Consider the following 12,144-nt stretch of genomic DNA (forward strand, 5'->3'; position numbering starts at 1 on the left):
CAATTGGTCCGTTTATTTCCTGATCTGCAAAACCAGTACCATAAATCCTAGAATTGCAGCGCTAGTTAAAAAAAGAAGCGCCCCGTCCAATTTAAAGTTCCCCTTTAATCTAATGATTGTCGGTCCGGGTCCAGGTCCTTCTCGGATGGCGTCTGGGTCCAGACCCGGACCGTGGTCCGCCAGTTAGTGACCCCTGGACTAAGAGAGACCATGACTGTACTTAACCATGTATGCAAAAGTCCTCTATGTGGTTGGAAATCATTCTCCCTTCAGAGCATTCACTTGAATCAGACTCAAAGTGGACTAGACACTCAGCACAAGCTCTGCAGACTCCTCGCCAGGCTTTGGCACAGAGGACGATGAGAATGAGGTGTAGTAAAGCAGTAGTCACGCTGTCTGCCTCTGGATATCACTGTAAACTTTAGAGATAGTGTTCATCACATTTATTCTAGAAATAAAGCACAGAGAACGTAGGTTAGGTTGTGTACGAGAGGGTAGAATTTGTCTGTGTGAACAATAAAGAATCTTCCTGAACAGATCAGTCTGGCCTTTTCCTCCTTTACAGTTTGTCTTAAAAATGTATTTTAGTGACTGTTTCTCTGTGTCTGACTTTAACAGAGCCTCCATGGTTTAACAGCTTTTAAATGACAGACTCACATCTTACTGGCTGTAAGAGATGTCTTGTTGCTGTAATTCTGATCATGATGTTATAGATAAATTATACCACAAGTCTGATCAAGTCTTATTATCAAGAAAAAGAGAATAACTGTCAGAGAATAATGATAGTTCTGAAGTTTATATTTCTCAGCTCAAATCATACAAATATTAATTAGCATAAATAAATACAGAACCTTATTATTTAGTACTGCTTTCAAAATTACTTAATGTTCTCCAAAAAAAAAAAAAAAAAGGTTTCCTAGTTGAAATAAAATAAAGGTACTTCTATAAAGTACAATAGTGGCACTGCTGTAAACTTTACGGCCTTTCTGCAGGCATTTCTGTAAACCTTTCAGGCACTACTGAATACCAAAATACCTGCAGCCTCTTATACCATTATGTAATTGCACAGCCTGACATTGCAAATGCAGTTGCAATTAGATGAATTGTGCAGAGCTAGCATAAACAAATGTCTTTGACTGGCTACCATGGTAGCTGCTTCTTCGTTCCTCTTCTTGGCAGATTTGCGAACGAGCTACAGACCTACCACCACCTACTATCAGACTGGAAAAGAGAAGAGAGGGGAGGTGGGGTCATGCCTGTGCACAGTATAGGAAAAGACCTCACTGCAGGCATTTCTGTAGTGCTACTGAACACAAAATTAGCTACAGCCTTTCATAGAAGTATGTTGTCCCACAGCCTGAAATTGCAAAATTGCCCTTATGATTAGATTAATCGTGCAGCACAGTGGCAGAGCTTTTTTGAAATTACATTCGTATATAATCTGCATCTGCAGACTGGAGAGACAATCATGTACCTCCTGTAAATGCACCGATCAAGATGTGATGTCTCAGGTTAAAACTGAAGCTTTTCTAGAGATGCACATTACTGGATCTCTATGTTTAAGGGTACATGAGATTGTCAGCATGATATCAGTATAAATATCAGATATAAGATTTCTGGTGCTGGAGCCTGTCCCAGCTGTGATTGGGCGAGAGGCGGGGTACACCCTGGACTGGTCGCTGGTCACTCCCAGGGCTGACATACAGGGACCCCCTTGCTGTGAGGCAACAGTGCTAATCCCCCTGCACCGCCGCGCAGCCCTCTGCAAATATTTACCACTGATAAATCGGCCTTACATTACTTCAGTATAAATTCTATCAGCCTTTAATATCAGTCATATTTACAACTGTTCCATCAGGTTTAGGTGGCTGCCTTGGGTGCCACACACTCAGCGACGTCCACCATGAAGCCAGGACATTTTGAATGAAGATCCAAACATTTAACAATTACCAGAGCGTCTACTTCCTTGCTCCTCTCTCAGCTCTGCTTGACTCAGCCTCTCTTTGAACAGGACACACTCGGTGTGTTTTACAATTACAAAAAACAGGTGTGCCTCTGATGGTATCCATAACAACCAGCCAAAATCTGCATCTCCTCTATTACAGAAAAGTTGTACATTATGCCAGTATATGTGATTTGTTCTACAAATGTGTACGCAGATAGATCAGCAGATATGTTAATAACTGTTAATACAGATATCACACCAGTGATTTTGTGCATCCCTAAGCTTTTCTGCTGATTCTTGCTGCTGATGTTCCCACACTGATGATGGTTGGTTGATTACAGCAGGAGTTCTCAACCTTTTCAGCCCGTGACCCCCCAAATAAAGGTGCCAGAGACCGGGGACCCCCACTGTACCTGAAGGTGGTTGAACACAGCCATGCACAATTTGGAGTAGTCATGTGCAGACAAGGAGGATAAATGGGAGAGATTTCTGGCACCCAGCCAAACTGGGGGACCATGGAGGTCAGCAGAACCCCAGTCCACTATAAGTTAAGCTGTGATATCCATATTTTATATTTAACCTGAAAAAATAACCACTCTTATAAAAGAAACAATCTTTTTTTCAATCATTCGTGTAGTAAATAGCCCTCTTAAAAATGTAAATCTCTTCTGTTAAGAAAAAAAGAACTAAACTGGTGTAAAAAATACTAAAATGGGTTAATAATGGCAAAAAAGAAAAGGGGAAAAGGTAGTGAAATTGGACTTTAAAAGTAGCAGAAATGAGTTTGACATGGCAAAAATTAGATAAAAATGTCAAAAAATTCAAAAAATGAGATAAAGTGGCAAAAATGGGCATAAAAAGTTGAAAAAAGGAGTAAAAATGTGGCTGAAATTGCTTTGAATTGGCAAAAATGGGTTAATGGAGAAAGGAAAAATAGGCAGATATTGGCAGAAACTGGTTAAACTAGCAAAAATGGGCATATCAAATGATAAAATGTTTTAAAAATATGAAAAATTGGGCATCAACAGTGGTAAAAAGGGTTTAATAGTGGCAATAATGGGTCAACAGAGGCAACATTAAACTTAAGTAGCAAAAATTGGTTTAAAAGTGGCAAAGACAGGCACTAACAAACCAGTATGAGCTGAACCCCACCACTACCACCAGTATGAGCTGAACCCCACCACTACCACCAGTATAAGCATTACCCAACCACTACCACCAGTATGAGCTGAACCCCACCACTACCACCAGTATAAGCATTACCCAACCACTACCACCAGTATGAGCTGAACCCCACCACTACCACCAGTATGAGCTGAACCCCACCACTACCACCAGTATGAGCTGAACCCCACCACTACCACCAGTATGAGCTGAACCCCACCACTACCACCAGTATAAGCATTACCCAACCACTACCACCAGTATGAGCTGAAACCCACCACTACCACCAGTATGAGCTGAAACCCACCACTACCACCAGTATGAGCTGAACCCCACCACTACCACCAGTATGAGCTGAACCCCACCACTACCACCAGTATGAGCTGAACCCCACCACTACCACCAGTATGAGCTGAACCCCACCACTACCACCAGTATGAGCTGAACCCCACCACTACCACCAGTATAAGCATTACCCAACCACTACCACCAGTATGAGCTGAACCCCACCACTACCACCAGTATGAGCTGAACCCCACCACTACCACCAGTATGAGCTGAGCCCAACCACTGCCACCAGTATGAGCTGAACCCCACCACTACCACCAGTATGAGCTGAGCCCAACCACTACCACCAGTATGAGCTGAACCCCACCACTACCACCAGTATGAGCTGAATCCCACCACTACCACCAGTATGAGCTGAACCCCACCACTACCACCAGTATGAGCATTACCCACCACTACCACCAGTATGAGCTGAACCCCACCACTACCACCAGTATGAGCTGAAACCCACCACTACCACCAGTATGAGCTGAACCCAACCACTACCACCAGTATGAGCTGAAACCCACCACTACCACCAGTATGAGCTGAGCCCAACCACTACCCCCAGTATGAGCTGAACCCCACCACTACCACCAGTATGAGCTGAACCCCACCACTACCACCAGTATGAGCTGAAACCCACCACTACCACCAGTATGAGCTGAACCCCACCACTACCACCAGTATAAGCATTACCCACCACTACCACCAGTATGAGCATTACCCACCACTACCACCAGTATGAGCTGAACCCCACCACTACCACCAGTATGAGCTGAACCCCACCACTACCACCAGTATGAGCTGAACCCCACCACTACCACCAGTATGAGCTGAACCCCACCACTACCACCAGTATGAGCTGAACCCCACCACTACCACCAGTATAAGCATTACCTACCACTACTACCAGTATAAGAATTGTTATGACCCTGGGTCATATTGTTTCTGTTTTACTGCACATGTGCAGCTCTGTGAGTCCTCCCCTGCAGTGTTGAGTGTGTGAGTGTGTCTCTGTGTGGGTGTGTCTAAGTAATTAGGTGGTGATGCAGGTGGCTGTAGCCGATTGGATCATTGAAGAGGAAGGTGCTGCTGCTGATTGGATCTGACCACTCCCCCCAGCCTTTAAATGTCAGCTGCTGCAGTCTGCTCTCCCCTTCACCAGCCACTTCCAAAGAAGCCAGCAGCTCTGTGATTTGTAGCTTAGCTTTTTGTGAATTGTAGATTTGAGTATTTAGACTTAGAAATAGCTCTCTTGGCTTTGGTGACTTCACTTAGATTGTGACTGTTGTAAATTTGTGAATATTTGTGTTAAACTTTAAGCTCTTGGCAGCAGGGAGTAACCACTTTCGCTAATTTGTTTGTTACTCTTATTAATTCAATTAAACTTCTGTTTAACTTTGCTTAATTTGTACCTGGCTTCCTTGGGAGTGGGATGAGTGGGGCCACACATTGTGTTATGTCCAGGTTCCCCTAGACTGGGACGTAACAGCATTACCCACCACTACCACCAGTATGAGCTGACCCCAACCACTACCCCCAGTATGAGCTGAACCCCACCACTACCGCCAGTATGAGCTGAACCCCACCACTACCACCAGTATGAGCTGAACCCCACCACTACCACCAGTATAAGCATTACCCAACCACTACCACCAGTATAAGCATTACCCAACCACTACCACCACTATGAGCTGAAACCCACCACTACCACCAGTATGAGCTGAAACCCACCACTACCACCAGTATGAGCTGAACCCCACCACTACCACCAGTATGAGCTGAACCCCACCACTAACACCAGTATAAGCATTACCCACCACTACCACCAGTATGAGCTGAACCCCACCACTACCACCAGTTGAGCATTACCCAACCACTACCACCAGTATAAGCATTACCCACCACTACCACCAGTATGAGCTGAACCCCACCACTACCACCAGTATAAGCATTACCCAACCACTACCACCAGTATGAGCTGAAACCCACCACTACCACCAGTATGAGCTGAACCCCACCACTACCACCAGTATGAGCTGAAACCCACCACTACCACCAGTATGAGCTGAACCCCACCACTACCACCAGTATGAGCTGAACCCCACCACTACCACCAGTATGAGCTGAACCCCACCACTACCACCAGTATGAGCTGAACCCCACCACTACCACCAGTATGAGCTGAACCCCACCACTACCACCAGTATGAGCTGAACCCCACCACTACCACCAGTATGAGCTGAACCCCACCACTACCACCAGTATAAGCATTACCCAACCACTACCACCAGTATGAGCTGAACCCCACCACTACCACCAGTATGAGCTGAAACCCACCACTACCACCAGTATGAGCTGAAACCCACCACTACCACCAGTATGAGCTGAACCCCACCACTACCACCAGTATAAGCATTACCCAACCACTACCACCACTACGAGCTGAACCCCACCACTACCACCAGTATGAGCTGAAACCCACCACTACCACCAGTATGAGCTGAACCCCACCACTACCACCAGTATGAGCTGAACCCCACCACTACCACCAGTTGAGCATTACCCAACCACTACCACCAGTATAAGCATTACCCACCACTACCACCAGTATGAGCTGAACCCCACCACTACCACCAGTATAAGCATTACCCAACCACTACCACCAGTATGAGCTGAAACCCACCACTACCACCAGTATGAGCTGAACCCCACCACTACCACCAGTATGAGCTGAAACCCACCACTACCACCAGTATGAGCTGAACCCCACCACTACCACCAGTATGAGCTGAACCCCACCACTACCACCAGTATGAGCTGAACCCCACCACTACCACCAGTATGAGCTGAACCCCACCACTACCACCAGTATGAGCTGAACCCCACCACTACCACCAGTATGAGCTGAACCCCACCACTACCACCAGTATGAGCTGAACCCCACCACTACCACCAGTATAAGCATTACCCAACCACTACCACCAGTATGAGCTGAACCCCACCACTACCACCAGTATGAGCTGAACCCCACCACTACCACCAGTATGAGCTGAAACCCACCACTACCACCAGTATGAGCTGAAACCCACCACTACCACCAGTATGAGCTGAACCCCACCACTACCACCAGTATGAGCTGAACCCCACCACTACCACCAGTATGAGCTGAAACCCACCACTACCACCAGTATGAGCTGAACCCCACCACTACCACCAGTATGAGCTGAACCCCACCATTCAGAGCCGGCCCGAGGCATAAGTGACATCAGCGGATGCTTTGCACCCCTTTGCAACCAGGGGGCTCCAAGAGGGAGGAAGTGAATATTCACAAGCAGCTCAGAAGCGAATATTAGTGAGATCTTTCAGGATGTGAAGAGGAATGAGGTGCTGAGAGAAGTGCTGCACTGGAGAAGTGTTACAGACATGCCAAACACGAACTAGAGTCCCGTTAAACTCGTGGTTTTCTTATGTTTCTGTTACCAAATGACTCCACACACAGTTTAGTGTCTTCTTAGCGGGAAGCTGAGCTGTATAGGGTCTAACTGTTTTAGTACGGACCGGGAGAAAGGACATAAAGAGGATCAACGTTAGCAGACTCGTCATCATGCCCTCCTGCACACAGACAGCATCTGCAGACCACAGGGAAACATACGATCAGGTAAGACACGGTTTAATGAATTTATCCAGATTAACATGATTATAGAGGAATGATGCGTCTTTACAGATCTGTAGCCTGTTATTTTTGCATTTAATGAAGAAAACGAAGTCATAATACCTGACTATAGGAGGGGATTTCATGTTAATACTGATCATTAAAGAGCTGTAAATGTTTATTATATAAAACTAGCTGACTGTTACTGTAATGGCATTTATGGTTGAGGTTAAAAGCATGTCAAATAAATGAACTAGCCTTCTGTGTTGTGTTTTATGGCTCTAAATCCTTCTAAAATGTGACATTGCTTCAGAAAGAGGAGGACATGTTTTAAAAGCGAGGGTGTGGGACATCAGCAGGTTTATTTCTGACTGGTGGGGAAAGTACTAGATTATTGCACTGAAGTAAAAGTAAATTTACTTTGGATAAAACATACTTAAGTAGAAGTCAAAGTAGTAATCTGTAAATCTACTCAGGAAAAAGTAAAAAGTCATTTCAAATTTACTCAAAGTACTGAGTAGCTATTTTTGATACCTGAGGAGGTTTTACAGTAAAATCTGATCTTTTCTTAATGTGAAAAAACTACAAGAGAATAAGAATCTCTAACCAGGTTGTTGTTATAAGGTGAGACTTAACCTAAAATCAAATGCAGCAGCTGTTTTAGGATGAAATGTGAAATCATTCTCTCTCTGCTGACCGTCATGTGCTCTGAAAGTCAAACTTCTGGACATTTTCTTGTTGGCTGAGAGCTAAAATCACCTCATTTTGGCTTTTAGCGGTTTTTTTTTTAAACTCAGTACTTAATACTTTTTAAATGTAGTGAGGTACAATACTTCCCTCAAAATGGATTTAAGTTAAAGTAAAAGTAGTGATTTTGAAAAGCACTCAAAAAAGTACAAGTACACAAAAATGCGACTCAATTACAATAACTAGAGTAAATGTAATTAGTTACTTTCCACCGCTGATTTCTGTGTTTGGTACATAAATGTAAGTTATCGCCATTAACACATTAAAAAGATTGATTTTAATTTTTTAGTTTGGATGCGTGCTGATGAGGAGGGTCTCCAAAGAGATGATAAAATAAAAAAAGAGGAAGAAGTCCATCTCCTTCACTAGTGTCCTCTCCTACAGACTTCAGGACCAACACAGACATCTCCTAACAGAAAAGAGAGGGGAGACAGGAAACTCTCTTCATCTGTGTGCAGAAACGTAAAACCCAGAACATCCCAGCAGAGACAGAGGAGAGAGGACTTCCTGATCACAGTCCTCTCCAGGTCCACAACAGTCCAGCTGACAGCTCAGTTTACTGCATGCATGCCAGTGGGTCCAGAGTCTGGATCTAATGGTCACTACTATTCTGTACAGGGATGATCATCAGTGGACTAAACAGACGGTTCACACACACTGGTCAAACACACGAGTCTAGTTTAACTCATTTAAAGAATCAACTGAGACAGATCACTTCAGGTTTAATGCAACGTTATACGTTAAATTTCTCTCAATATCTAAAATGTGGTTAAAAATCAAATCAAATCTAAAGTTCTGTTATCTCATTTAGATTAGTTGTATGTGTACAGATGATCTAGCACTGACTGCATAACAGTGATCAGCGGTTGAGGGGCCCCAGTCAAAGTTTGCTTAGGTCCCCAAGTAAGCCTGGGCCGGCCCTGCCACCATTAGCACCAGTATGAACACCACCAGTGGATGCATCCATGCCTGGCTGTGTGCCCTCTGCTCTTCCTCCTCATACTCTCTCCTCTGCTGATGACAGTAATGCAGCACTGATTTAAAAGCCTTTAAATGACGGGAGGAAAAAATGAAGCCATCATTTCACGTTTCTCTCCACGCACACGCAGCAGGCCCCGCAGCATATGGCCTGTGCGTGGATTTCCAGCTGACACAGACGCTCAGAAAGCATCGTGACATCGCTGTGTGCAGATCTGTACTGAAAGGCTGCACACACACACACACACACACACACACAGGGAGCGGATCAATACGGCGCCGTTAATGGTAGATTAGCGGACGATGCCGCACTGGGATTACACTCATTTAATTGTGGAGTGAAAAGGCGCACGAGAACAAAGAATGTGGCCTCACATAAAAACAGAACAGCGCTGCAATCACTGGCATCCAATAGGCATCGATCAATTGTGTCGATTAATCGCGTTTTTGCCTGTTGACATCGGCGTTTGTGGATCAAATTCCACGTTCCAGCCAATTTCCATCACACACGCGCACGCGCGAGCTCATGATGTGATGAGGAATGAGAGGTGGGAATCAGAGACAAGGTCATGATCGTGGTGAGAATGGAAACAGATGATGAGAAAAACAAACAAAGAGGGAGAGAAAATCAGAAAATACCCCCACCTTTTTCCTCCACGCGCCTCCTCCACGGTCATCCACGGACTCTTTGTGTTGCGGTTGATGCTGCGGGTTCCCGACACTCAGACACGGAGACGCACGCACCGTCAGTCCCGCACAGCTGCACGCGGAGGGATGGAGATGGGAGGGTGTGGCTGAGAGAGAGAGAGCGAGAGAGAGCGGGAGAGAGAGGGAGAGAGAGAGAGAGAGAGCGGCGCGAGGCGGCGGCGCAGCGCCAACAGACGAGCTCGAGGAGGGCACGTTACGGTAACGTCAGCTCGTGCTTTTCGGAAATAATGAACGGAAGGAGAAGGTGGAGGGAGTAAACAAAGTGCTGGTCCCTGAAGGGGGAAATCAGCTGGGGTTTCTGTCGTCACGTGATCTGACGTTGGACCTCCATCAGTCTGTTTCTGCTATGACCAGTTTATCGGAGGTGGACTCTGCCAGGGGCCTCCTGGTCCTCTCCCAGTGGCCCCAGTTTACAGTCAGCACAGGTGTGCATCAAACATGAGATAAACAGCTGTATCTGTGGTCGACTGATGATGTCTGAGGCCCCAGTAGGCTGCTAAAACAGCACCTGCTGTGTGCTGTGAGGCACCAGCATAGAAAGTTGTTATAAATGTTTTATTTAGTTGGAAACCCTGGTTAATAAATGTTTTTATAATACCTGTTCATACCTGGTACCCAGACCCACTAACAGGACTGGCTGGGCCCCTGACAGACCCAGATAAAGGCCCCCACATCAGTGTATGTGTGTTTGATTATTAGCATTGTTGCTAACAGTAGCCTACCCTCATTTTACTGGGCTCTGAAGTTGGAATTATTTATTCAAGCTCATGTTGAACCGTTTAAAAGCTTTTTCCCATTCATTCATTTTCACACATTTTGCCACTTTTATCAAAATTGACCCACAATTGATCATTTTTAAAGCCCTTTTTGCCACTTTAGCTCATATTTGTAATTTGTTGGCTTATTTATTTGACTATTCTTGCTACTTTTGCTTATTTGGCAGGATCTTTTTGCACATTTTTGCTGTATTTTCACATTTTATATGTTTTTGTGTTTATTTTTGCCACTTTTTCCCCATTTTTGCAGTTTTCCCCTTCCTCTGTTGTAAATAGGGGTGCACCGATCCACTTTTATTAAGTTCCAATCCGATAAATATGTGTCGATACTGATACTGATTCATATATATATATATATATATATATATATATATATAACAATGGGCTCGGTTTAATCAACTTTATTGTTTTTCCGTTTTTTTTAAATGAACTGAAATTTAATGTGTTTTGGGAAAAAAATAATTGATCTTATTGAACCAAAGAGCTTGAGAAAAAGACTCATTGCTGAAAAAAGGATTTGAATTTATTTTTACTGTTAGAATTTAATTTGTGTTTATTTATTTTGTTTAAAATTTTAATAAATAATTTTGAACACCTTGTCCGAGTCTCCTGGGTTTGAATATTGACATCAGTTTGTTTCTTCCTCTTTTCGAGTCTAGAGCTCGCTGACTTCATTTAGCCTTATTATTTCTTATGTTGTTTATAAGTTTGTGCTATCATCCATTTTCTATACAGTTTATCCCGTTCAGGGTCTCGGGGGGGCTGGAGCCTATCCCAGCTGTCATTGGGTGAGAGGTGGCGTACACTCTGCACTGGTCGCCAGCCAATCGCAGGGCTGACATATAGAGACAGAAAACCAGGCACGCTCATACTCACACCTACGGGCAATTTAAAGTCACCAATTTACCTAACAAGCATGTTTTTGGTGGTGGGAGGAAGCCGGAGTACCCAGAGAGAACCCACAAACTCCACACAGAAAGGCTCTGACCAGGAAGCGAACTAGGAACCTTCTTGCTGTTAGGCAACAGTGCTAACCCCCACGCCGCCATGCAGCCCAAGTTCATGCTAAACTAAGTTTAAAAAAGTAAACTTGTGCTACATAGCTGTCATCATATTTTCTCAGTTTACCTGGTTTTCCTGAGCATCACCTGATGAAATGGATGTTCTTAAATATTTGTCCATTGTTGCTCAATACGCCCTGAGCAAAGTGACTGATGTGTGACGAGTGATTAACATGATGTCACAATCAAATCTGAGTTTTTATTGGCCCAAAGCTGACTGATGTGGGAGTCGCTGGTTTAGTAAAGTTGTTTTATGGCACTGTGGTCCCTAGTTGTATTTACTTGCTTTTTAATGACATGACAGTACTTTAATCATTTATTTCAAATTATATTGCAGACCCCCAAGCTGTGGCTTCTTGACCACCAGAGGTCCCCAGACTCCAGTTTGAGAACCACTGATGTAGAGCTTTGATTTGGTGTTCATTAAGACTGTTCTCACCATAGTTTTTACGCTCTCTTACTCGCTCTTTACTGACACTGAAGAGCTCTTTACTGACACTGAAGAGCTCTTTACCGACACTGAAGAGCTCTTTACCGACACTGAAGAGCTCTTTACCGACACTGAAGAGCTCTTTACCGACACTGAAGCTCTTTACCGACACTGAAGCGCTCTTTACCGACACTGAAGAGCTCTTTACCGACACTGAAGAGCTCTTTACCGACACTGAAGCGCTCTTTACCGACACTGAAGAGCTCTTTACCGACACTGAAGCGCTCTTTACCGACACTGAAGAGCTCTTTACCGACACTGAAGCTCTTTACCGACACTGAAGCGCTCTT

The 12,144-nt window shown here is 44.5% G+C and overlaps 1 protein-coding gene across 1 annotated transcript in view; it reads right to left on the reverse strand.

Moving 5' to 3' along the window:
* The window catches only part of cracd (capping protein inhibiting regulator of actin dynamics), a 57,876-nt gene extending 48,321 nt beyond the window's left edge, over positions 1-9,555 (reverse strand). Inside the window, exon 1 of the mRNA XM_041790829.1 lies at positions 9,465-9,555. The gene's annotated coding sequence lies outside the window, so the exon portion shown is untranslated. The remainder of the gene's footprint in view (positions 1-9,464) is intronic.
* Positions 9,556-12,144: the final 2,589 nt, after the last annotated feature.

Source organism: Cheilinus undulatus, linkage group 7, assembly GCF_018320785.1.
Source record: "Cheilinus undulatus linkage group 7, ASM1832078v1, whole genome shotgun sequence".
In the NCBI taxonomy this organism is placed as follows: Eukaryota; Metazoa; Chordata; class Actinopteri; order Labriformes; family Labridae; genus Cheilinus; species Cheilinus undulatus.